Source organism: Lissotriton vulgaris, chromosome 10, assembly GCF_964263255.1.
Source record: "Lissotriton vulgaris chromosome 10, aLisVul1.2, whole genome shotgun sequence".
Lineage (NCBI taxonomy): Eukaryota > Metazoa > Chordata > Amphibia > Caudata > Salamandridae > Lissotriton > Lissotriton vulgaris.
The window spans coordinates 863,646,625-863,670,627 of NC_141698.1; positions in this window are offsets into that span (position 1 = coordinate 863,646,625).

Below are 24,003 nucleotides of genomic sequence, written 5' to 3' on the forward strand. Positions count from 1 at the left end.
CGGGATGAGGTGCATGAGTGATTCTTGCCAATTAATCGTAAATCCTGAGTACTTGCCAAAATACAGAATATTTTTCAAGAGTCTGGGGATGGTAGATGTAGGGCCTGTGACATAGAACAATATGTAGTCTGCATACAGAGATATGTGCTCCTCTCATGGCTCCCCCAGCCAATTCCCAGTATTTAGGGGTCCCTTCTGATCCAAATTGCCAAAGGTTTTAAGGCCAGGACAAATATTGGTGGGGAGAGCGAGCAGCACCGATGCATTCCCCGATGCAGTGTGAAGGTTCGCAAAGTCTCCCCCGCATTCTCTCTCACTTGTGACTCTGGGCCTTGGTATAAAAGCCTAACACATCTTAAAAAGAAAGGGACTGTGTGCAAATATCCCCAATAGAGTTTGTCAAATGCCATGGAGGTTTCCATGAATAGGAATAGCTAGCATCCCAAATAGTCCCTTCGATTAAGTCTTGTTCCTCTTTTGGACATAAAGCCCGATTGATCCTGATGAATTATTGTGGGTATGATGTGTCTAAGACTAGTCAAAAGTATCTTAGCCAGAACTTTGGCCTCTATATTTAAAAGGGTGAGGGGTCTATACAACCCACAACAATCTGAGGATTTGATTACGTTGTGGATCACCACAATTGTGGCTTGTCACTGGTCCTGAGTTAATTGTCCCACTGTCCTAACATAAGTCCACATATTTAGGAGACGTGGGGCCACTTTATTTGCCAGTCTTTCATATAACTTGATCGGCAGGCTGTTAGGTCCCATTTCTTTTCCTGATGCAGCAGAACCGATGACTTGTGCAATTTCCCTAGATGAGAAGTCACTATCTAGCATCTACCTATGTTCCTCCGATAGCCAGGGCATTGCTACATTTGCAAGGAATTATTGAATTTCATATGTTTGGAAGATACTCCTGTTCGGTAGAGTTTGTAGTAATAGTGTGCAAATTCCTACGCTATATCTTCTTCCATGGTCTTGACCTCCCCTTCAGCCATCACCAATCTTGGCACCCAATTTTGCGCCTGCTCCCACTTTTTTAGACATGCAAGGAGCTTGCCAGCCTAATTCCCAATGTAATATACTCTCCTCTGTGTAAGGATACGACTATTAAGCGCTGTGTCTCCCGCTAAATCTCTGTATTCTTTTTCCTTCAGTTTAAGTGTGTGTGCCTGCACATCTGATTCCTGCATCTGCATATCCTGTTCTAATATCCCATTTTCTCCATCAAGGCAATCCATCTTGGCTCTCATCTTTTTCTTCCAAGATAGCAAGCCAGTCCTCTCAAAACTGATTTATATGCTTCCTGAATAATAACCGGCGAGGTTACCGATCCTAGTTTTTCTGTGAAATACTGGTCCTTTGACTGCCGCAACAATGCCATAAATTTCCTATCCTTTATGTGCCAAGGGTTTATTATTTTCAATTAGTATCAAAAGAGAGGAGTCTTGGGCTATTACTGCTCTTATCAGAGCAGAAGGTCCATACACGACATGCCCAATTAACACAAAATACAAAGATTGTCGCGATGTTCCTAAAGACAGGGTAAGGTGTCTGTACAGTCTGTAGTGCAAGTGGATTAGAACAGGGTAGCCTGGTGGTCACCCTGGGAATCCATTTTGTTGGATTTAATGCCCTCACACACCCTTTCAGGTGTCATGCTTCATCATTTGGGCCTGCTCCTCGTTGGGTCGGCGGTGCAATACCCAACGGGCAACACCTCATAGAGGGGCTCTTTGGCGGAGATCTTTTTCCAACTGCCATATAGATGAAGTGCGGGTATGGGGCCAGGATTTAGGGTAGACGTAGTGGAGTGAGATAAAATAAAGCTAGTGGTACCGGAGACACTTTATTCAGGAGGGCCACTGCTTTAGTTAAAACCAATTTCCTAGAGGAGAGTAGTGGAAAGTGATGTTTCCTGCTCTCTTCTGGAGTGTGTTAGAGTCCGGTCTCCTATCCTTTATGTGCCAAGGGTTTATTATTTTCAAGCCTGGAGTGGTCTGGAGTTGCCCTTGAGTTCTATCCAAACTAGTGAGTGGTCTGATATGCCCCGTACTAGGTGTTTGGGCATGGCCAGTTGAAAAACATGCATGTGGTTTATAAAATGTGGTCTAATCATGAGGCACTGTGATGGGCCCATAGATGAATATATAGTGTCTCTATGTATCGTTCAGACCTATGGCTTCCTGAAATGAAGGCAGTGGAGTGGGGATGTGGATTCTATCCGCTGGGTGACTGTCAGTCTATCTTCCGCTTCTGACATAACAGCATTGAAGGCTCCTTCCAGTATCAATATACCCTTGTGGTAGCCAAAGAGGAGCTCACCAGTCATCAGAAAGGTGATTTGGTGATGATGAGATGGAATCTACACTGAACACACAGGGATTGTGTTACCATCTCATGTCCCGACTGTGCAATGTACTTACCTAGTGTGTCTCTGCATGTGTCTCTGCATGTATTAGTGGGAACAAACGGTGTAGCATTTTTAATGAGGACACCTACTCCTCTTGAATTGGAAGGTTAACCGGCATGGGCTGTTAAAGTGTAGCCACTGTTGCACATCGCCTCAGGGAACTGCATTAAGTTAGATACAAACTGGATTGGGCAGCCCTTTTTTAAGAATTGTATCAGCTCAAGTGAGGCTTCTGAGCTTCCTAAACCTTCAATTCATGCATATGTTTTGTTGCAGTTATTATTTGGCCTGGAGTTACATTTATTAGCCATTATTCCCCCCTGGTATGAACAGCTCCTTTGTCACATCTGCTTGGGCTATATTGCTTCATTATTTCTTCCCTATGGGGCAATAAAGCTATTATTCATCTGTTATTGTCCATGTGACAAGACTCCACCCCAATCTCTGTTGCACTTTATCTATCTGTAAATGTTATAAATCTTTTTCCGTAAGATTTGTGTAACCCTTTTGCTTAATCAGCTTAAGCACACTTGTTCACAAGGAGCTCATTTCAGTCAGCAAGGCTCAATTATCTTTCAATGATTTAAGCAAAAAAAGTATTTGTTTAATAGCATATGTCTGAAGAGAAACAGCCCAACCAATTTACTTATTCAAGATTCACTTCACCCCGAAGTGAATGCTTTTTTATTAGCAACAACATAACCAATTATTCCCAAATTAGTATTTTACTGTGTATATTTATATATATATTTATACAAGAAAGATTGTGACTCATGTGACCCAAGTGGTGTGACCATAACCAACAAGTGAGTAAAGTGACAGTTTTAAAACAAATTGGTTATTGGAATTAAAAGATGTCCTTTGTGTTTTTTTGAGTAAAGCATGTGTTCTAGAGAATATTCTAGTGTCATCGACTCTGTTTATAGTCAATGACGTTTGGACCCTTTGTCGATGGCGGGGGCTCTTCAGGACAGAAATTTTGGGGACCAGGGCAAGGAATGTATGCCGTGGATTCAGGCATGTATATCGTCCAATTTCAAGGATCATTTATTGTGCGGTCTATGGTGGACGTCCAAGACTGTTGTTTGGAGGAAGATTATCAGAATTCAATATTAAAGTAGTAATAACTCGCTTCTATGGTAAGTATAGGCTGGATAGGCGTGATCAATTCTCCCTCTAGTTGAGGTACTGTTCATGGGCAGTATCCTAGTTAATTGTAAGTCCACATCCACATGGGGAAGGGTACGTCAGAATCAATCCCATTGCCCGCTGTCAATTGCTGGTGTAACTGTTGATGCAGCCAACCCGGTTGTATTCTTCGATCGAAACGTCATCAACTATATACAGAGGATAGTCCAGAACACTAGACTATTCTCTAGAACACATGATTTACTCAAAAAAACACAACAGACATCCTTTAATTCCAATAACCAATTTGTTTTAAAACTGTCACTTTACTTTACTCATTTGTTGGTTATGGTCACTCCACTGGGGTCACATGAGTCACAATCTCTTTCGTATAAATATATATGTACATATTGTCAATACACAGCAAAAGCTACTTTTTGGATAATTGTTTATGAAATGAAATACTAACATTTGTAAAGCGCACAGGTACCACCGTAGAGGTGTCCTGGCGCTGGGGGCAGTCAGGAAGATGAAGCAAGCTATTGCCCTGAATCACATGGTGCTGGGCTAATTGCCGCCGGGGATCGAACCGTGAACCCCATGGTCCGAAGTCAGGCACCCTGGCTGCTGCACGACAACTCTGCTGTTGCAAATTAAAAAGCAGTCTTCAGCTGAAGTGAATGTTGAATAAGTAAATTGGTTTCGCTGTTTCTCTCCAGACATTTTATTAAACAAATATTTGTTTTGCTTAAATCATTGCAAGATAAATGAAACTTGTTGAAAAAATACATAAATTCCATACTGAAATGAGTTCCTTGTGAACAATTGTGCTTAAGCTGATTAGTTGTACCCAGTTCACAGAGACAAATGGGTTGCTTTTTTGTTGAATCCCTTTGCTTAAAGCACATGGTTTTACTAGGTATAGACCTGCCTTAAAGCATTTACAGGCGCTGTTTAATTTAAATGTTTGTTTTGTGGCAGATTCTTTTTTTAAATCTAAAGTTAGGAATCCTAACTTGCTGATGCTTTAACATATTTTTTTGATTAATTTGATTTGAGTACTCTTAAATTTGTTTACTACACTATAATATATATCGATGTGACTGTTATTTGTGATTTAAGGCATTTTCTCGAGTAGCTAAATGAGGCTTTTTTTGATTGAATGATTGAGTGTTTGGCTGAATCAAGTAGAGACAGTCAGGAACCTTGCTGAGCATTTTTTCACAGAGTTAACAGATTTCTGCCTTTTCCACAGATGTCAACCTTCAGTAATAATTCAGTTTGAGGAGCTTGAGAGACATGTTTTGCTTACCAAAGTGACAGAGGAATTCCACTTTGCCTATTCTGCCCTGGCCTACATGGAACACAGAAGAGCAGAAGGGATGTGTTTATTTGTTTAAAAATCAGAAACTACAATTCTTGATATAAAGTCTGAAGGTATTTCAGGTTAGTTGCACTCCTTATAAGTAAACATGAACCTGCTTAGGTTAACCATCAACCAAAAGTATGTTTCAGTCAGTAAACCTGATTTAAATTAAAAGCCCACTACAGTCATATTTTGAAATAAATGCTACACTATAATCCACATATGTGCTTTTTCTCAAAATGTAATGGTAGACACAAAAAATACAGAAGCTTGCCTTTTTTTTCTTAACAGAGTCCCCTCATTTTGTAATACCTCACCAAAATGCATTTATGTGATTCAGAATTTTCCTGCTTTTAAACGTATGGTTTAAATAATAGAAAATAGAGTACAATCAAACTGTTTACATTGTCTGCAAATATCAGTGACCAGTTTCCTTTTTTGTGTGCAAGTAAAATAATTAAATCTGCCTTTGTTTGTGAAGTTACCATTTTCTTTGGCCTGAGTAGCTAGTATGTTTGTCCTCTGGGCAGTGTGGGCCTTCAAATGAGTAAGATGAATCTCGCAACCTCTGAGCGCAATGGTGCGCCTTGAATTGTAAAAACCAATGTAATCTTTTTTCTGTTCAAAAATAGTTTATTTTGAACCAGTCTTCATTAAATTATCAATCAAATGTAATAATGTCTCAAAACAAATCGCTGCTTTATTGCATTACAAAGAAGCTGTACATTTTTCTCAATGTTCATAAATGCATCCCCTATGCATTTCGAGCGAGTGCTCTTCATCAGGGGGAATATCGCATATTGCAGAGTAAACGTACTCGATCGGCAAACAGCAAACGCTGCTGATGGTTCGCAAACGTTTACTCTGCATTATGCGATATTCACAAAAGACTATTGTTGTAACTTACCCCTTGGTTCCTTCATTCCCCCTCGGTTCCCCCCTTGCCTTCTCCACACTTGGAATGCCCCGTGCTGTCATCCGAGGACAGCAACAGACGGTTCGTGGTTATGACGATCCTGCCAAGCTGGGAGCACCTATGTGTATTAGAACTGAATAAATGTTCTTGAACCTTATAACGTGTGGACCTCCTTTACTACACTTTTGGCAACGAGGTAACGGAGCTGAGCCAGGGTCAGTGAGGTGTCTCTCCCCTGGAAGAGTATGAGCTTGGACGAGGAAAAAAAGGAAATAAAAGGGAAATGAATTGAGGACTTACCCACTAGTGGGGCCGCTATCCTTCAAATAGGAAAGGGATGAATCGAAGCTTGATGAAGAGGCTCTCTGGTGATATCCTGATTCGAAAGGACGGCTGGTCGCAGCCTGAACGGTGAGAAGCACGGCACACCGGAGAACCCACTACGTGAGGAATATTTTACATGAAGAAACAAAGTATATGACGGCATCGGGAAGAGCGGGTTTCCAGACAAAAAGGATTTCTGAATTGAGGTGCTTTGAATTCCGGCAAGTGATGATATGAATGAGTTGATAACATTTTCCCTTGGACTTGGAATGAATTAATGGAGACCATAGAATTTTGATTTAACCTTAGGCGTTCTCGTAAAATTGTTAGAGTACTGGAAAGTAAGACCTAAGTCAGAGAACACGGGAATCTGCGCAAGTCCATGAGGTGAGCAAGTGAAGCTAAGTGAGGAGATGTGAGCGGAGCAGGGAACAAACGAATCTCTGACACCGCGTTTGAAACTGATCTGAGGCAGCGCGTCAAGCAATTGAAGTGGAAGTGATTGACGGCATTGAGAAGCGTGTACCACCAAACACGAAGTATTACTGGATTGTAGTAAAAGTGCCGTCTCCGGGAATTCGGGCAAACTCTGACATATTAGTGAGTGGATGTAATTTCACTGGGACTGAGTACGTATTGAATGGGACTCGTGAATTCTGATGGAACCATGGGCGTTCTCGCTGAAATCGGAATAGTACAGGGAAGTAAGATCCAAGTCGGAGAACACTGGTAACTGCGCAAGTACATGAGGTGAGCCTTGGAAGCTGCGTGAGGAGATGTGAGTGGACAATGGTGTGAAGTTAAACGACTGACACCACGTTCGAAACTGATCTGTAGCAGTGCATCAAGCGTGGTGTGCGTTATCTCCTCGGAATTTTAATTGAAGCTTAACAAGGACTTTGGAAAATACTAGCGTCAATGTGCAGTTTTTGGTGTGGGAAAATCACCTTCTAGTGAAACCATTGAAAAGCAAGTGTAAAGTTAAACTTTTGAAATTGTTAAGAAGACCCGTAGTTAATTCACAAGGAAATCTCCGCAGAGCTTTTGAAGTAAACTCGGATGCAGTGGTGAGAAGTAGTAAGCGGAGCAGGGAACAAAATCATTTCTCTTAAACCTGCATTGAAAACAGTTCTGTGACAGCGCGTCAAGCGGGTAAGGCGTTATCTCCCCAGAACTTGGACGGCCATTAGGAACGCTCGTTATTACGCAAGAGCCTCAAAGAGGCCATCTTGAGTGTGAAAGACACCATCTTGAGAAGAAACCTTTACATGAGTAATAGGGAAAGAAATATATATCTTAGGCGTTACTAGTGGAAAAAAAAGTAGTAAAGGGTCATTTATCAGTACTTTAACCACAAGTTATAATACGAACGGCAATTCAAGCTGAGTTGCATGATCGTGCTTAGTGAATGGTGTATGGTGGAACGTCTGAACAGGATGCATCACAAAGTGCGGGTCACACGACAAAAATCTTCTGAGCATCATTAGCTGGTAGAGCAATAAGACTGTATCCTTTAAAGAAAATACAAGGTAAAGTGTAATTTTCTGTGGTGTTCGGAAAACATATAACAGGAAGAAGTAACTGTACTCGTGAATATAAGGGGAACTGAGTGAGTAATTCACATGGATATGTGTAATGTGTAATTTATCGCCACCTGAGTCATTTATGAAAGAAGATGGTACAAGTATCGCAGAATGGGAAGTGTGGAAGGAGTATTGTTACAATTATTTTACCATACTTGACGAGGAGGTAGAACCACAAAAAACAGGGAAAAAGGTGGAAATATTGTTACAATGTTTAGGAGCTGGTGGATGGAAAGTGTACTACAACGCAGAAAAGAAAATCAATAAGGAAACTAATAGGAATGTATTTGAAAATGTCAGGAATGTGTTCGATGAACATTATAAGCAAGTAAGGAGGGCCAATGCACTATGGAACAAAATATGCAGAGAGGATGGAGATAACAAAATGGAGGTGAACAAAGGTGAACCTAAACAAGTGTTTAACATCAATACAAGGGGAGTAGCTATTGGCATTATCGCTTACACAAGGTCACATAGTACAGAAGTAGACAAGAATATATGGAAGAGTAAATTGTCAATAACGCTAGGAAATGAATTTGAAGAAGCAGGCACGTCCCAGGTAACTTACACAGGGGTAAACATGATCTGGAGTGAAGGTAGAGAGATGGAATTGAGTTACAGGAAGAGAGCTACATGGAGTAAAATATATAATTCAGAAGAAGAGTTCGCTGTACTGGATGGGAATGAACAAATGGAATTAGAAATAACGCAAAATCCCAATAGTTCAGAACCCATGAAGGGGTTGGCAATAAACAACAGTAAGCAAAGTACCAAGGTGGAGATGATGAGGGTGAAAACGCCACCATCTATGGACAATGTAAGAGGGACAAGGGAGGTTTGGAGAATTGAGGGGATAAAAGAAGCAGCAATTGTCAAATTCAAAAGAAATCAACATACATTCTTGGGAAAGGATGTTGAAGACAATTTAAGTGGAAATTTCGGGGAAAAAATCAGTGAGTATGATGTTGTGGAAAAAAAAGAATTTGTCTTAAAGGGAACATGTGAGGTTACACAATCCACGATGGTAGAGGAGGACCTTTTGAAGTCTACCCGCCTCAAAGGTGAGAAAGTGTCGAGCTCTACGGCACTGGTTGAATCCAAACCTATGACAAGTGAGAAATATGCTGATGATATGGATCTGGGAGGAGTAGTTTGTCAGAGTTTGTTTGAGTCAAAGAATAACAATCATGGAGAGTACTTGGATTGCTTATATAGCGAAGTGTCTGAGAAGGAGAGCGAGGAGGCACACAAAAACGTACGAGGTCCGCACCCCAAAGTTCCGAGAGGAAGGAACAGGATGCTTAGAGAGGGCTGGAGAGAATATGCGTTCAGTTACACAGGAGACTCAGCCACATTCACAAGTGGAACTCATTTGATGAAACCGGAGGAAAGACTGGTCCTTGAGGAGGCATGTACGGAAGGATGCACAAGTGGCTCAGGTACAGTGTGCAACAAGAGAATGGACGCTAGACCTAATGCTGACGATGACGAGGAGAAGGAAACCGGTTGGATGAGCAGGATAAGAAGCAGCGTAAAATGGTCCAGGAAATTTCCAAAGAAAAAGGGTCCTAAGGCTGTTGTCTCTCTCCAGGATGGAGAAGGATACGAGTATTTGGGGACTAGAGCACAATAGCGAAAAGGAGGGTTTGGGCTTTATGGCACATGTGGAGTTAGAGGAATAGTATAAGAAGGTACCCAAACCCATACTAAACCCTCACCATGAAGTTTACTTAGGGAGTTACTTGCTGAATATAGGAATTGTGGGGGGGGAGCAAAGTTCAGGTTTTCTGCAGACTCCAGCGTAACCTTTTTGGTGAAGCCCATTCATCCACGTGGGGGAAGGGACAGAACTGGGCATCCGCCCGCACGGAACAAACAAACGTTGTGTACAGTACACCACAGGTGAATTGGGTAGTGGTGAGAACTAAACGTACATGTTGGACGTAACGCAGTATATGAGAAGGTGGAATGTAACCTTTTTCACCTGACAACTTGGCCGCTTTAAGAACAGACTCATGTAGTACAAGAATCGCTGGTAACAATGGTTACATTCGTTATATTTTCTTCCTTCTGTTCTTGCGGAAGGAGATCTGTTACGTTGGCACTCCAAACTGTTTGGTCAAAGGGGTTTTGAGTCAGTTAACTATTGGCAGGACAGGGGAGGGCATTGAAGTGTGAGTCACAGACAATGTAACCACCCCTTCCTGGCACATACAGCGTACGTGAATCTAGGGTTACTCTGCCACCTTTGGTAGAGGCTATGGGCTTGTCCCATCTGGTCATCCCAGGGAAAGGGTCTTCTGTGCAAGACTGATAGTTGCGTTTCTTTGGCGCACATCTTATGCCCACCCCCTCCTGTGTTCATCTGCTTTTTTCTCATTCACCATCTCTCTCTCTATCTCTCTCTCTCGACCTCTCCCCTGCCCTTTCCCTTCCTCTACCCCGCTCCTGCCCACCTGCTGCTTCCTGCCCACCCTTCCCCAAACTACCTTGATTTTCCTAGGGAGGATGATGTGTTGTAACTTACCCCTTGGTTTCTTCCTTCCCCCTCGGTTCCCCCCATGCCTTATCCACACTTGGAATGCCCCGTGCTATCACCCGAGGACAGCAACAGACGGTTCGTGGTTATTACGATCCTGCCAAGCTGGGAGCACCTATGTGTATTAGAACTGAATAAATGTTCTTGAACCTTATAACGTGTGGACCTCCTTTACTACAACTATCTTAATGACAAATTCCAAAGTTGAGCTTGAACAGAAGATTCCATCACTCACATCTGGAGTAAACCTGGCAAGATAAGCTTACAGGCAGCCTTACAGCAGTCTTGGCTACACCCGGGTGTTAAAAGTAAAATCTAAATACATATTTATGTTTATTATGCCAGATTTGACACTAAGGGCCTGATTATGACTTTGATGGTGTGGGAGCAGGTTGCCACACCATCGCCCTGCTCTCACACCGCCAGAGTCATCCACTCACCTCCCGCCAGATCAAGACTTCCTCCAGGTCTGGCAGGCAGTGCTTTGGAAGTCTCACGGTGGTGCCGAGCTAAGGCTCATATGGGAGCCTTAACAGGGCAGTGCGGTGGTAGCACCACAGACCATTCCTGCACAGCATGGACAAGGTGCAGTCTATACTATGCAGGAACTGGGCTGCATGCAAACAGGGGGGCACACATGTGCCCCCTGCATGCACCCCATGGACCTGAGTCAACAGCGAGCCCTGCAGGGGCCCCTAAGTTTCCTCACAGCCACAGTTTTAATGGTGGGCTCACTTCCATGAAAAATGTGGCAGTGAGGAAAGCCAGAATATGCTTGGCGGTGCCACAACAGCGTATAGTGGAGTGACGTGAAGTAGAGCAGTGTGGAGTGGAACAGTGAATAGTGGAGTGATATACAGTAGAATGGCCATAGAGCGAATTTGCGTAGAGTGGAATATCATAGAGTGGAGTTGCATAGAATGAAGTTGCAGACAGTGGACTAGCATAGAGTGGAGTTGCATAGAGTGAAGTAGCGTAGAGTGGAATGGCATACATTGGAGTGGCATACAGTGGAAGGCGGTTGAGTATGGTGGCGTAGAATAGAGTTGCGTAGAGTGGAGTACTGTACAGTGGAATAGACTACAGTAGAGATTCATACAGTGGAGCGGTTGGCTGTCCAACATATTTAAGGTTCTTGTCTTTTCTAAATAACTGAATTTTTATATAAATTAATATCTTTTTATATATTACCTACTGACGGTCGCCAGTAAGTATATATAGTTAGGACCTAGTTTCCATAGGAAATCCGCAACATTCTATTTAGAATGACTTTGGCCTCGATTGAGGAATTTGCGTGCAATTTTCCAAAATTTTGGCCAGCTCAGTTCTGCTCCTTCCCCGAAAATTTTTGGGGGATACGTCAAGTGGGGGCTGAGAAAAAAGGGGGGTCCCAAAACATGTTTTCCCCATGTTAATTTCCATAGGACGTTTAGACACAGCTATAGCCCGAACCGCTGGTACGCAGAAGTGCCTTTTGTTTAAATGGTGTAAATCTCTTTAGTAGTTCCTGAGAAAATCAAAAGAGAAAAAATATATATCTATAGCAGCTTACTGTAAGCTTACTGTACTCTGTACCATTCCGAGCACGAGCTGAATGCTGATTGGCTGCCAATGTCTGTCAACACTCCAAACCAGAAAGTGTTGGCAGGCATCTTGTGCTTCGGTAGACTGAGGCACAGGAAAGCAGAAAAACAAAGGTGCAAAACACGCAAAGGGAGCAGGGTAGAAGCACCCTGACCCCCTAGGCCTGCTCAGGGGGTCCCACAAGGACCCCCCAGTCCCACCAAAATGTTTTTTTTTAAATCACGGGGTACGCGTACATGATAGCACCTCATTAAAAAGCATTGCAGTTAATAGAAGGTTTTAGGACTTTAGTTACATTATAAATCATTTGTTGATGGTACCATACTCATTTTAGGAATTGTGGTGTGTTCTAAGGTGATTTTACCATGTGAAAAAGCCTTCTGCTGGGATATCATGAATCATGTTTGAAAGAAAACTATCATCTAATGCTTCTCCCACAGTGGTTTGGAAGGGGATAAAAAATTAGCTAGCATTCGCGCCAAGAATTTTCAATTCTATTAGGGACACGGAGAAAAGAAAAGAAAAGTCATTTACAATCATTCGGAATATCGGCGTTTGGGCAGATATGGCCCACGGACACGGTTTATGACTTTTCTTGAGAAACATTTAGATTTGGATTATCATGTCCTATACGTTGGAATTTTTGAAAGACTGACTTTGAGGATGCTATAAATTACTCAAGTCCATGGATGCTGCTGGGAACGCCCCCAGCAACACCCATTGCACACCCCTTTAACGCAGGACACTTCGTTAAAGGGACTGATATTTATCAGGCAGGATTATGCCACAAAAAGTGGCTTAGTCCTGCCTGATAAATATCACTCAGTCTTCTGCGCCACCGGAACATCACAAAAAGTGCATCATTCATGACTAAGCATGGGCGTAAAATCCATTCCGCTTGTGGATTTTGCGGATTTTCGGTAAATTCGCAATTCGCGAACTCTCTCGAATTTGCATAAAATCCGCAAATTCGCACGCGGCCAATTTTTTTGCTTGGTGATGCCATATTGCGGCGGGCGGCGTTCTCTTACCGTCATTCAGCGTTTGCCGAGTTGTTTTTATAGATATTTTGCGAGTGCTGCACCATTTTGGATCTTGCTGCGGGATCCCGCGGGAGTTTGGCGACCGCGATTACGTCATCGCGGCTTGCCACCTTGCACAGCGAGAGTTTGTCAACGCCAGTACGCCGTGATCACGTATGGCAGGAGTTCGCAATTGCGAACCCGTAGATGTGGCGGGCAGCAACAATCTCGCACTCGCGAAATTCCAAAATTTGCCATTCTGCACAAGAAATCCACCAGCAAGCAGCATAAACCTTCTGAAAATGATGATTTTTATATGAATAACTCCCTAGCTTGACATTTGCCTGCACTTTTTTTTGCAAGGAGTCCATTTGGGGGGTGGGGGTGGGAAGAAGGAAGTGCCCCACAGTCTCCAACTTCCTGTTCCTGTCCAGCAGGCTCCTCCCAGTGCTTTCTTCATGTGCTGGTCACTTTCATTCGGATCTTGACCTGGAAGGATTACTTTTTGTGGATGCTGCTGGATATTTGGATTTGAGGCCTTTCTGACTTTCTTTGGATCACTTTGGATTAGAAATTTCACAAGTAAGTTTGTTTGGGGCATTACAGTTGCTGCAACTACAATTTTGGAATTTTCGATTTGTGGGCTGTTGTTGGGGCCTTTTGACCAGGGCTAGTGAGTGGTGCATGGGCCTAGTCTTTCTGTGGGGTGTCTTGAATTTAAACATCATTGAGGGCATGGATGGCATGGGATTGTGGTGATTTTTGTGTGTTTTATCGATTTTTTTAGGGTGTTCATGGGCCTGTCCATTTTGAGGACTGGTGCAGGCCGGGCCTGTCCATGTGGTGGGGGTCTAGGGGCCATTTTGAAGCCAGGCAGTGTGCTTTGTTGTGCCATTGGCCTGCATCCAGTCTGCCATGCTTTCATCCATTATGCCCAGGGGTACTCAGGGGTGCATGGGCCTAGTCTTTCTGTGGGTATACAACGGTTACCACGCATTTGTTACAACGCGGTACCGTTACCACGCTACTTTTACCACGCAAGTCGTTACAACGACATGCACTGGGGGGCGCTCCAGGATAGTAAATACTTTAATTTACTATCCAACTCCTTTCCCTAGAGTCCACGGGGACTGGAGTTGGAATAGTAAATAAAATAATTTACTATCCAGCGCCCCTCCACGCAAGTCGTTGTAACGACTTGCTTGGTAAAAGTAGCGTGGTAACGTTACGCGTTGTAAAAGTACGCGTGGTACCGTCATACATCCCTTTCTGTGGGGTATCTTGAATTTAAACATCATGGAGGGCATGGATGGCATGGGATTGTGCTGATTTTTCTGTGTTTTTCGATTTTTTGGGGTGTTCATGGGGGACAGGCCATGTGGGTGGGGGCCATTTTGAGTGCTGGTACAGGCAGGCCCTGGCCATGTGCTGGGAGGCAAGGTGCCATTTTGAATGCAGGCAGTATTCTTAGGCCTGCCCCCATTTTGCCTAGCTTTCATCCACTATTCCCAGGGGTAGTAAGTGGTGTCTTTCTGTGGGGTGTCTTGAATTTGAACATGATTGAGGGCATGGATGGCATGGGACTGTGGTGATTTTTGTGTGTTTTTCAATTTTTGGGCTGTTGTTGGGGCCTTTTGACCAAGGCTAGTGAGCGGTGCATGGGGCTAGTCTTTCTGTGGGGTGTCTTGAATGTAAACATCATTGAGGGCATGGATGGCATTGGATTGTGGTGATTTTGTTGTGTTTTTTCGATTTTTTGGGGTGTTGATGGGGCATGGCCATGTGGGTGGGGGCCATTTTGAGGACTGGTACAGGCAGGGCCTGGCCATGTGGTGGAGGTCAAGGGGCCATTTTTAAGCCAGGCAGTGTGCTTTGTTGTGCCATAGGGCTGCACCCAGTCTGCCATACTTTCATCCATTATGCCCAGGGGGACTCTGTCAGTGGTGCATTTTATTGGTCTGTCCATTTTGGGGAGTGTGTATAATAAAAATGCATACTTGCAAACTATTAATTTTGCCTAGCTTTCATCCATTATGCCCAGGGGTAGTGAGTGGTGCATGGGCCTAGTCTTTCTGTGGGGTGTCTTGAATTTAAACATTATTGAGGGCTTGGATGGCATGGGATTGTGCTGATTTTTATGTGTTTTCAAGTTTTTGGGGAGTATAACTGAACTGATGTTCCTCTGTCTTCCATTGCTTTTAGGTGCACAAGACTCAAGAGAACCACCAGTGCTAGGAAGAAGTCCTGCAGCGGTGTGTGTGTGCAGCATAACGTCACGCGAAGTCACGTCTGGCCACAGACAACTCTGCAACTCGCGCAACTGCCGCCTGCTGTTCTGACCTCTGAAGAAGATGGCCCCAAAAAAAGTTCCCCGTAGCTCCTCTAGCAAGAAAGTAAGGAGCAGAAGAAGCAAGTTACCAAGGAGACTGGTGTGCCGCCCGCCACATTTTTTGGGAATAAAAAAAAAAGTACGCCTGCAGCAGCAGCGGGATCTGCTGGGGACCAAGCTGGGAGCAGCACCCCCGCTCCATTGGGCTCAGTGCCACCACCACCACGCCAACTTAAGTCGAAGCCCTTGAGTGCTGCAGAGGCACTTAGTCTAGTTGTTCAATTACCATCAACCAGTGATGTTGGCTCATCGCAAGAAAGTAGCAGCAATGTCCCTCAATCAACACAGGTTGTTGTAACTCATCTGACGAGTGTTGAACAGCCAGAGCCGCAACAACAACCACATGTGCAAGTACAAGCCCAAGTACATGTGGAAGGAGAGGCAGCGCAAGGAGATGCGCAAGCAGAGGTGCATGGAGGGGCACAAGTGCCCACAATAGTTGTTCCTCCCGAAGTAGGGGCACATCAGGAAATCAACAATCAAGCCGAGGTATCATTTGAGGAAGCCACTCCTCCTGATGATCATTCATTGTCTTCCACATCCCTAGCAAGGAAAAGATCAAGGGTGGTGTCTACATCTTCTTCAAGCCCACCGCCTTCTGATGATATGGATCTAACTTGGGAACCACCACTGCCGTCTGAGAGTGAGGCACACCATGATCTGACAAAGGTAGCTAAGCGTAAAAGGAAGGTCGTCGAAACTCTCATAGTTATGGAGTGTGATGACGCTCAACAAGAAGTGGCGTATACTCCTGCTGATGCAGACTATCACGACGACGACGCAGTCATCATAGGCTTGACTCCAGCCTCAGCGGGCATGCAGCAAACAGACATTTTGACCCTAGCCCGAAAAGCTGCTGAGCGTGATGATGTTGTCGATGAGGAGGCAATGGGAACACCACAATCACTGGAGTTAACTAGTACACCACCACCTACCGCTTCCATATTTATTCCTCGCCAGAAGGGACCTCCATCCACCTCGACCTCAATAAGTGGTGGTGAAAGTGCACAATGTAGTAAAGTTCGGCAATACACATCCTCCACTTCATCTGGTATTAGCAGCATGACCACCACCAGTATCGCCTCCTCCGGCCCCCACAGACATTTCAAGTCCGCAGTTTGGGACTTCTTTAGTGTTTGCCCAAAAAAGGAAAACATAGCCATTTGTAACATTTGTAAGCTTGCAGTTAGTCGTGGTAAGCTTGGTACCAACTATGGTACCGGAGGCCAGAGAGGTCATCTTGAGAGACAGCACACTGTCCAATGGCATGCGCACCTAAAGGAGATCAAGGAAGCTCGAATTTGTAGTCAACAAACTGTATCCGTTGATGTTTCATCTGATGATGACGAGGAGGAAGAAGCGTCAAACATTTCTTCACCTACACCCAGTACCCCTGTCAGCAGCACACCCCCTGTGAGTCACACTAAGAGTGTGGGAGAGAGTGAGACACCAATGCAAAAAAGTTCATTAGCGAGCGTAACTGGGTCGAAGAAGTCATCATCATCCCGTAAAATGGTCCAGGCCAACATTAGAACCATGTTGTTTTCAGAAGCGCCATATGAACTCAACCACCCACTGACGCGTCTGTATAACACTAAGCTGGCTAAAATGCTAGCTCTGGACCTTATCCCTTTTTCTTTTGTAGAAGGGGTTAGTTTTCTAGAATTAGTGGCAGCGCTCTGCCCTAAATGGAAGGTTCCTAGCCGGTTCTATTTTCCCAGAGTTGCCGTTCCAGCACTACATGAAGATGTGCTGGAGGTGATTGGGGCAGCTTTGCAGAAGAGTGCTGTTCAGACTATACATCTGACAAGAGACATGTGGACCAGTGGCGCAGGCACTGATTATCTGTGCATCACTGCACACTGGGTCTCTTTTTCAGGGGTTAAAGCAAAGCTAAACGCAGGTGTTGACCCGGTTTTTAAAGCTGCTCGGAAACATGCAACACTAGCCATGTTTGGCTTGGAGAAACGTCATACAGCAGAAAACATTTTGAATGAGTTTAACACAAAGGTCTTTCACTGGCTGTCCCCCCAAAAAACGCAAGATTGATTATGTTTCCACGGATAATGGCGCCAATGTAGTTAAGGCCATGGATCTGGGTAACTAATTCAGAGTGCCGCGTTTGGCCCACTGTATAAACCTGGTTGTTAAAAAATTCTTGAGTGAAGACAGTCCAGCGTGCGAGTTAGTGGCCACCTGCCGAAGAATGTGCAACCATTTCAGCCATTTTTTTAAGGCCCGGAAGCATCTGAGGGGCCTGCTACATGAACGTCGAATGCCAGTGAAAGCACTCATCCAGGAGGTGCCAACACGTTGGAACTCAACCCTTATACATGCTCGAGCGTCTGTATGAGCAGTTTACGGTACTCGATCAGTATTTCTTAGCACTGGGTACAGCTCAGAAGGACCTGAGGCTAGATGCGGTGCAATGGAAGCTAGTTAAAAGCCTGCCAGACATGCTCCTTTTGAGGTCTTCACGCGTGCAGTCAGCAGGGAGGACAGTAATTTGGGAAAAGCTATCCCATTGTTGCGCATGCTGGAGCACCAACTGAAGGCGGTGTCTTCTATGTTTCAAAAAGATGAAGAAAAGAAAGACGCTTTTGTTTTGGCGGAGAAATTATTAGTGCGCCTACTTGGCGATGAACGTCTTGAAATGATCCACTCAGAACAGTATTACATTTGTGCTACTATTCTGGATCCACGCTACAAAAAGGCGCTGGCAGGCAGAGCATTCTTTCCTTCTGGTGATGAAGATGTTACAAAGTACAAACGTTGGCTAGCCTTGTCAGCCATGAGGTTTGAAAGAGAACGGCAGAAAATTAAAGGAAAAGGCAGTACATCAGCATCAGCAGGCTATCCCCAGTCAAAAGAATACACTTCTGCACCTGTGGCTCTGGCAGAAGTGACCTATCAGCCGTTAAATATACCGGCAACCGGATCATCTGCACCAGACACAACAGTAACATTGGGTGAAGAAGAGGATTGGCTAACTCAGCTTGGGTTTGGTTCTCAAAAGGTCCCAGCAAAAAGTAAGCAAAGTGGAGGAACCGTGGAGAACCTTCAGTCGATGGTGCAGGACTATCTGAATGATTCAACAGAGGTCTATGTTAATGCTGACCCATTGGCGTATTGGCATCGGAAAAAAGAATTGTGGGCACAGATCTCCAACCTTGCTATAAACTACTTGTCTTGCCCACTCGCAAGCGTGTCTTCTGAACGTGTTTTCAGTTCTGCTGGTGAAAGATATGGCTGTTGTAGTTCGGACTGGACTGTTCCCATGGGGCACAGGGTCAGAGCTGATTTGCATAAAGCCATTATCTGACCCAGGGTGGTGTGGAGTGCAAAAACGATGGATTTAGGCCCAGATCCTTGTACTCGGGTGAATGTAAGACATTGATCTACATTCTGTCCATCAAATTGTTTTTTGTAATTTTCTCCCTGAGTGTACTGGGGTAGCTCAGACGTGGGTCCCAGAGCCTCCACACCACTGGAGTCAAGCTAGCCGGGCTGATGAGAGGTGTTACCTCGAAACCGGTCCGGTCCTCGGATGCTTGATTCCGGTCTGGGAAAGATATGGCTGTTGTAGTTCGGACTGGACTGTTCCCATGGGGCACAGGGTCAGAGCTGATTTGCATAAAGCCATTATCTGGCCCAGGGTGGTGTGGAGTGCAAAAAACGATGGATTTAGGCCCAGATCCTTGTACTGGGGTGAATGTAAGACATTGATCTACATTCTGTCCATCAAATTGTTTTTTGTTGTTTTTTGTAATTTTCTCCCTGAGTGTACTGGGGTAGCTCAGACGTGGGTCCCAGAGCCTCCACACCACTGGAGTCAAGCTAGCCGGGCTGATGAGAGGTGTTACCTCGAAACCGGTCCGGTCCTCGGATGCTTGATTCCGGTCTGGGAAAGATATGGCTGTTGTAGTTCGGACTGGACTGTTCCCATGGGGCACAGAGTCAGAGCTGATTTGCATAAAGCCATTATCTGACCCAGGGTGGTGTGGAGTGCAAAAAACGATGGATTTAGGCCCAGATCCTTGTACTGGGTGAATGTAAGACATTGATCTACATTCTGTCCATCAAATTGTTTTTTGTAATTTTCAGTTCTGCTGGTGGCATTGTAATTTGCAAACGGACCCGCCTCTCGCCCAAAAATGTGGAGAGGTTAACAATGATCAAGATGAATCAGCACCTCATACCACCAGATTACAAAGTACGAGAATACACGCTGGAAGAAGACGAGATGGACAGCAACTTAGATGAGGGAATTTCTTCTCTGTTAGGTGACACTGACCTACTCCTGCCTGAATTCGCAGAGTATGAGGACGAACTCTTATTCCCTGACACCGAGCCCTGAAAATAAGCCAATGAATCAATAACTTTCTTTTTCGTCCTTATTCACTTTTATTCCTGTGTGTCTGTCTTTCTTTGTTTTGCACAGTTAATATAATTAAAACTTTAATCACCTAATCACAAAAACAAGCCCATCAGCAGAACGGTCTTCACTTATTTGCTTATTGATTTGAAGGTGCCGCAGTCTGCATTCCTCTGGTTCACAAGTTCACAAGAACATGCTCCTCTATCCTCCTCCTCCAGACTCCTATTTCCCTCAAAGCAGATGGCTGGATTACGCCCAATAAAGAAAGACTCTGCACTTGTGGGGGTGTTCTACTTCTTTGCGGGTGAGTTGACGGGTCTGGGGCATTGCTGTGAAAGTCTAATACAGAATAAAAGGGGTTTGGAGAAAATCGGAGCAGAAAAAGATTTTGCGCTTTTGATCACTTGCCTGTCTTTGGGGTGCTATTTGGTGGGCTTTTAGGTTGTTGTGGGTGGGTTTTGGGGTCTGGGAGCACTGCTGTCACAGTCTAATGTTGATTGCATTTGTTTTTAGGAAATCCATGGTGGAAAAGGGGAGTTAGGACCTAGCTGCACAGCGCGTTTGGACAGAAGGCCGAAAAATATTAAGTATGAGATTTTCCTTTTTGACTGTTTGGGGGTGTTGTGCTTTTTTGTGGGTGGGTTGGCGGGTCTCTTGGGCCATTGCTGGGAAGGTCTAATACCGGATAGAAGTGGTTTGGACAAAATCCATGAAGAAAAGGTTTTTGCTATTTCTGACATTTCGCTCAATGTAGCATTTTCGGGGGCCTGTTTGGGGGGGCTTCCTGGTGTTTGTGGGTGGGTATCGGGGTCTGGGAGCACTGCTGGGTATGGATACTTTTGATTGCAAGAGGTTTGAAGCAAATCCATGGTGGCAGAGGGGAGTTAGGGCCTAGCTGCAGAGCGCGCGCGGAGTGATTTTGGAAATTGCCATGAAAATGAGTAAGTCCCCATTTTTGTACTATTGCTTTTTGGCTGTTTGGGGGTCTTCTACTTGTTTTCCCCTGGGTTGACGGCTTTGGGGCCATTGCTGGGAAGCTCTAATACCGGATAAAAGTGGTTTGGACCAAATCGGAGGCGAAATTCTTTTTGCGTTTTTGCTGACTTGCTTGTCTTTGAGGTGCTCTTTGGGGGGGTTCCGGGGGTTTTTGTGTGTGGGTTTTGGGGTCTGGGAGCACTGCTGGCACAGTCTAATTCTGATTGCATTTGCTTTTCAGGAAATCCATGGTGGAAAACAGGAATTATGACCTAGCTGCACAGTGCGTTTGGACAGAAGGCCGAAAAATATTGTAAGTATGAGATTTTCCTTTTTGGCTGTTTGGGGTGTTGTGCTTTTTTGTGGGTGGGTTGGCGGGTCTTGGGGCATTCCTGGGAAGGTCTAATACTGGATAAAACTGGTTTGGAGAAAATCCATGCGAAAAAGCCTTTTGGCACTTTTTGCAACTTAGGGTTCGTTAGGGTTAGCCCTAGCAGCAGGATTATATTTGTTTCGGGGTGTTCTAGGTTTTTGTAACTGAGTTCTGGGGTCTTAGAGTACTCGTGGGAATGTGTAATTTTGGTTGCAAGTGATTTGAAGAAAATCCATGGTGGGAAAGGGGGGATTTGGCATAGTTAAAGAAAGCGTTTCCACTATTCTTAACTTAGGGCTCGTTAGGGTTAGCAGTATTTGTATTGCATGTGTTTGGGTGGGGGGCTGTTTGTGGGGGGTGTGCGAGTCTTGGAGCGATGCTGGGTATGGATACCTTTGCTTGCTTGCAAGTGGTTTGAATACAATCCACGGTGGGTAAATGGGGATTTGGGTCTACTTTTACTTTCAAAGTACGTTTTGTCACCAGTTTTCTACTAGGCCTCGTTTTTTGAGATCTGATTGGGGGTCTTCTACATTTTTGCGACTGGCTTTAGTAAGGGTCTGGGTGGGAGCACTGCTGGGAAGGTCTAATTTTGTTCTAAAACACAGTTTACAGTACACCTAGCTTGAGGGGAAAGATCCGCTAAATTAATTTGCCCATGCTTATTTATCCTTCAAAAGGAGACTCAGACAGAATACATACTTTCAAAAATATTGTACTGTCTATTAGGAAACTCAGTGTGACTTTTTGCACTACACAGCGTACATACCTTATATTTATTTGTCAGTGGTGTTCTAATATCACTTCCTGTTTTTCCATCAATAATTACAGGCCGGGTTTCAGTCTGTGCAATGGGAAAAAAAGGATGAAGTCAGGCTTCACATTAGCGAGCCGCAATTCAGCATCCGCCAGGCAGGCAGTGGACCGGGTGTCTTCTGGTCACCAACATTGATGGACGAAGCATCAGCTGGAATGGAGGAGTGCCGCTAATAAGAGGAATGGTTTGATGCGTGCAACTTACTTACCAAATTCAACAGGACAACTACAACAACATACAGATACCGTATCCGTTCTTTTCTCATTATTTTTTAAGTAATGTTATTGCTGTGAACTTCTATGAGTGTGACGGCATTTCTTGGATCTCTCTCTGCTTCTAAATTGATCCCTACAGCCATCCTATAGGTTTTACTTCGGCTATTTTTTAAACCTAATTTAATGTAAGAAGTGTTTCTCTGAGTGCAGAGATAGGCAAGTGAAAACGCTGCAGCCCTGTACTGTCGCATTCTGTCATTCACGGTTGTCAAAAGTACTACTTACTTTTCAGTAACCGTGCATGCAGTAGTGCATGCACTTCCTTTATGTCACTTAAAAGATTTATGGTTAGCTTTGTACCCAAAGATTTCTTTATCTTCAATTATTGTTTGTCCATGCTGTGCTTTTTTTTTTCTTCTCTCAAAAAAACTTTCCCAAAATCCCCCATTTCCATCCATTTTACAAACCCTAACCCTCTTCCCCCGGGCTGTGTGGTTTTGATTGATGTGTGACTAAATGACAGCAATAATTCCACACACTTGCTGGGGAGGATAAGGTCATAGCAACAGGCTGGTAAAGGAATCCGAGGATATATTCTATACTTACTCAGCTTCACACTCAGTCACTATTGGCAAATGAAAGCAGATTTTCATGTGCGCCATGCCGCCATCAACTTGATAGGTCATCAAGAACATCCTCCTCCTAGAAGTGGCAAATTATTACGCTGCTGTGTCCTTCACCTTCAGTACTATTTCTTGTAGTAGTAGCCAATGTCAAAGAAATTCAACGCAAGTACTAGTTATACTTTCAATACTTTACCATTTGTTAGGCTACATTGTGGCACTGTTCTAGTGTACTGTCACCTGCTATATTCTCTATTGTACCGTTCTAATGCTACGGTAAGGACAAACAAGGTTTCTTTTTCTTTTTTTTCAGATGCTGCAACTGCCACTGTGTAACACCACTAGTACCAACGCAATGATGACATTTCATCCGCCGAGGATTGCCAACCTTAATCGCCATTTGCCTGTGCCTAGCCCTATTTCCAAACACAAATTACAGGTAAGATAAGCGTTTGGGGGGAGGAAGTATAATGGAGTATTAGGAGAGACAAGAGACTGACGCTAGTACTAGTAAAGTCCTAGGACTATTGAATTCACTCACTGTGAGAGGCACTTAGTTTTGAAAACATTTGGGCAATTAATTACACAACTTGAATCAAGATTCCACTTAAGTGTCACCAAAACAAAGTTACTGTTAAACCCCCACCTACCAGCCTCAAAAGCAGTAAAAAAACACGTATGCTAAGATAAAGTTTAAAGTATATTTATATCCCTTACAATAATCTCCCACAAGACCCAACCCACCCCCACTCCCTAACCCTAACGAATGTCCGTAAAAAGTCCAAAAAAGTGAAAAAACCCAACTCCCAATTCCCACCCCCCAGAAGTCTTTAAAAAAGGGGCAAGGGACAGTCTCCTCCTACTGCTGGCTGCTGCTGTTGAATTTCCGGGCCCGGTCGGAATGCTCCTTGCGGAGGGTCTTGAGCAGGGTTTTCGTGTTGAGCAGCTCCCGCTCGAGGTAGGAAACCCTCAGGGAAAGGCGGTGCATGCGTTTCTTGCAACTGCTGTGGGGGGCAGCTGATTTCTTTGCTCGGCGGTGGCGAGTGGCTGCGTTACCCCGGCTCAGTACCGCTGGAGACCTGAGCCGTCTGGGTGACCCAGGGAGCGCGGAGGAGGATGCAGCTGTCCCGGTAGATGTTGGGCCACCAGCCGGCGATATTCAGCGACAGGGGCCTCCAGCCTCCTTTGCCGGGCCTGTCTAGCCAGCTCCTTCCGAATTGGTTTGGAAGGAGCATCTATAAGAAGAAAGAAAGACATAGTCTGTAACCAATGCTCTTTAAGTTTAACAAAAAATTATTCAGCAGAAAGTTGTGTCACAGTAGAACTAGCAACTTGCAAGTACAGTACATAACT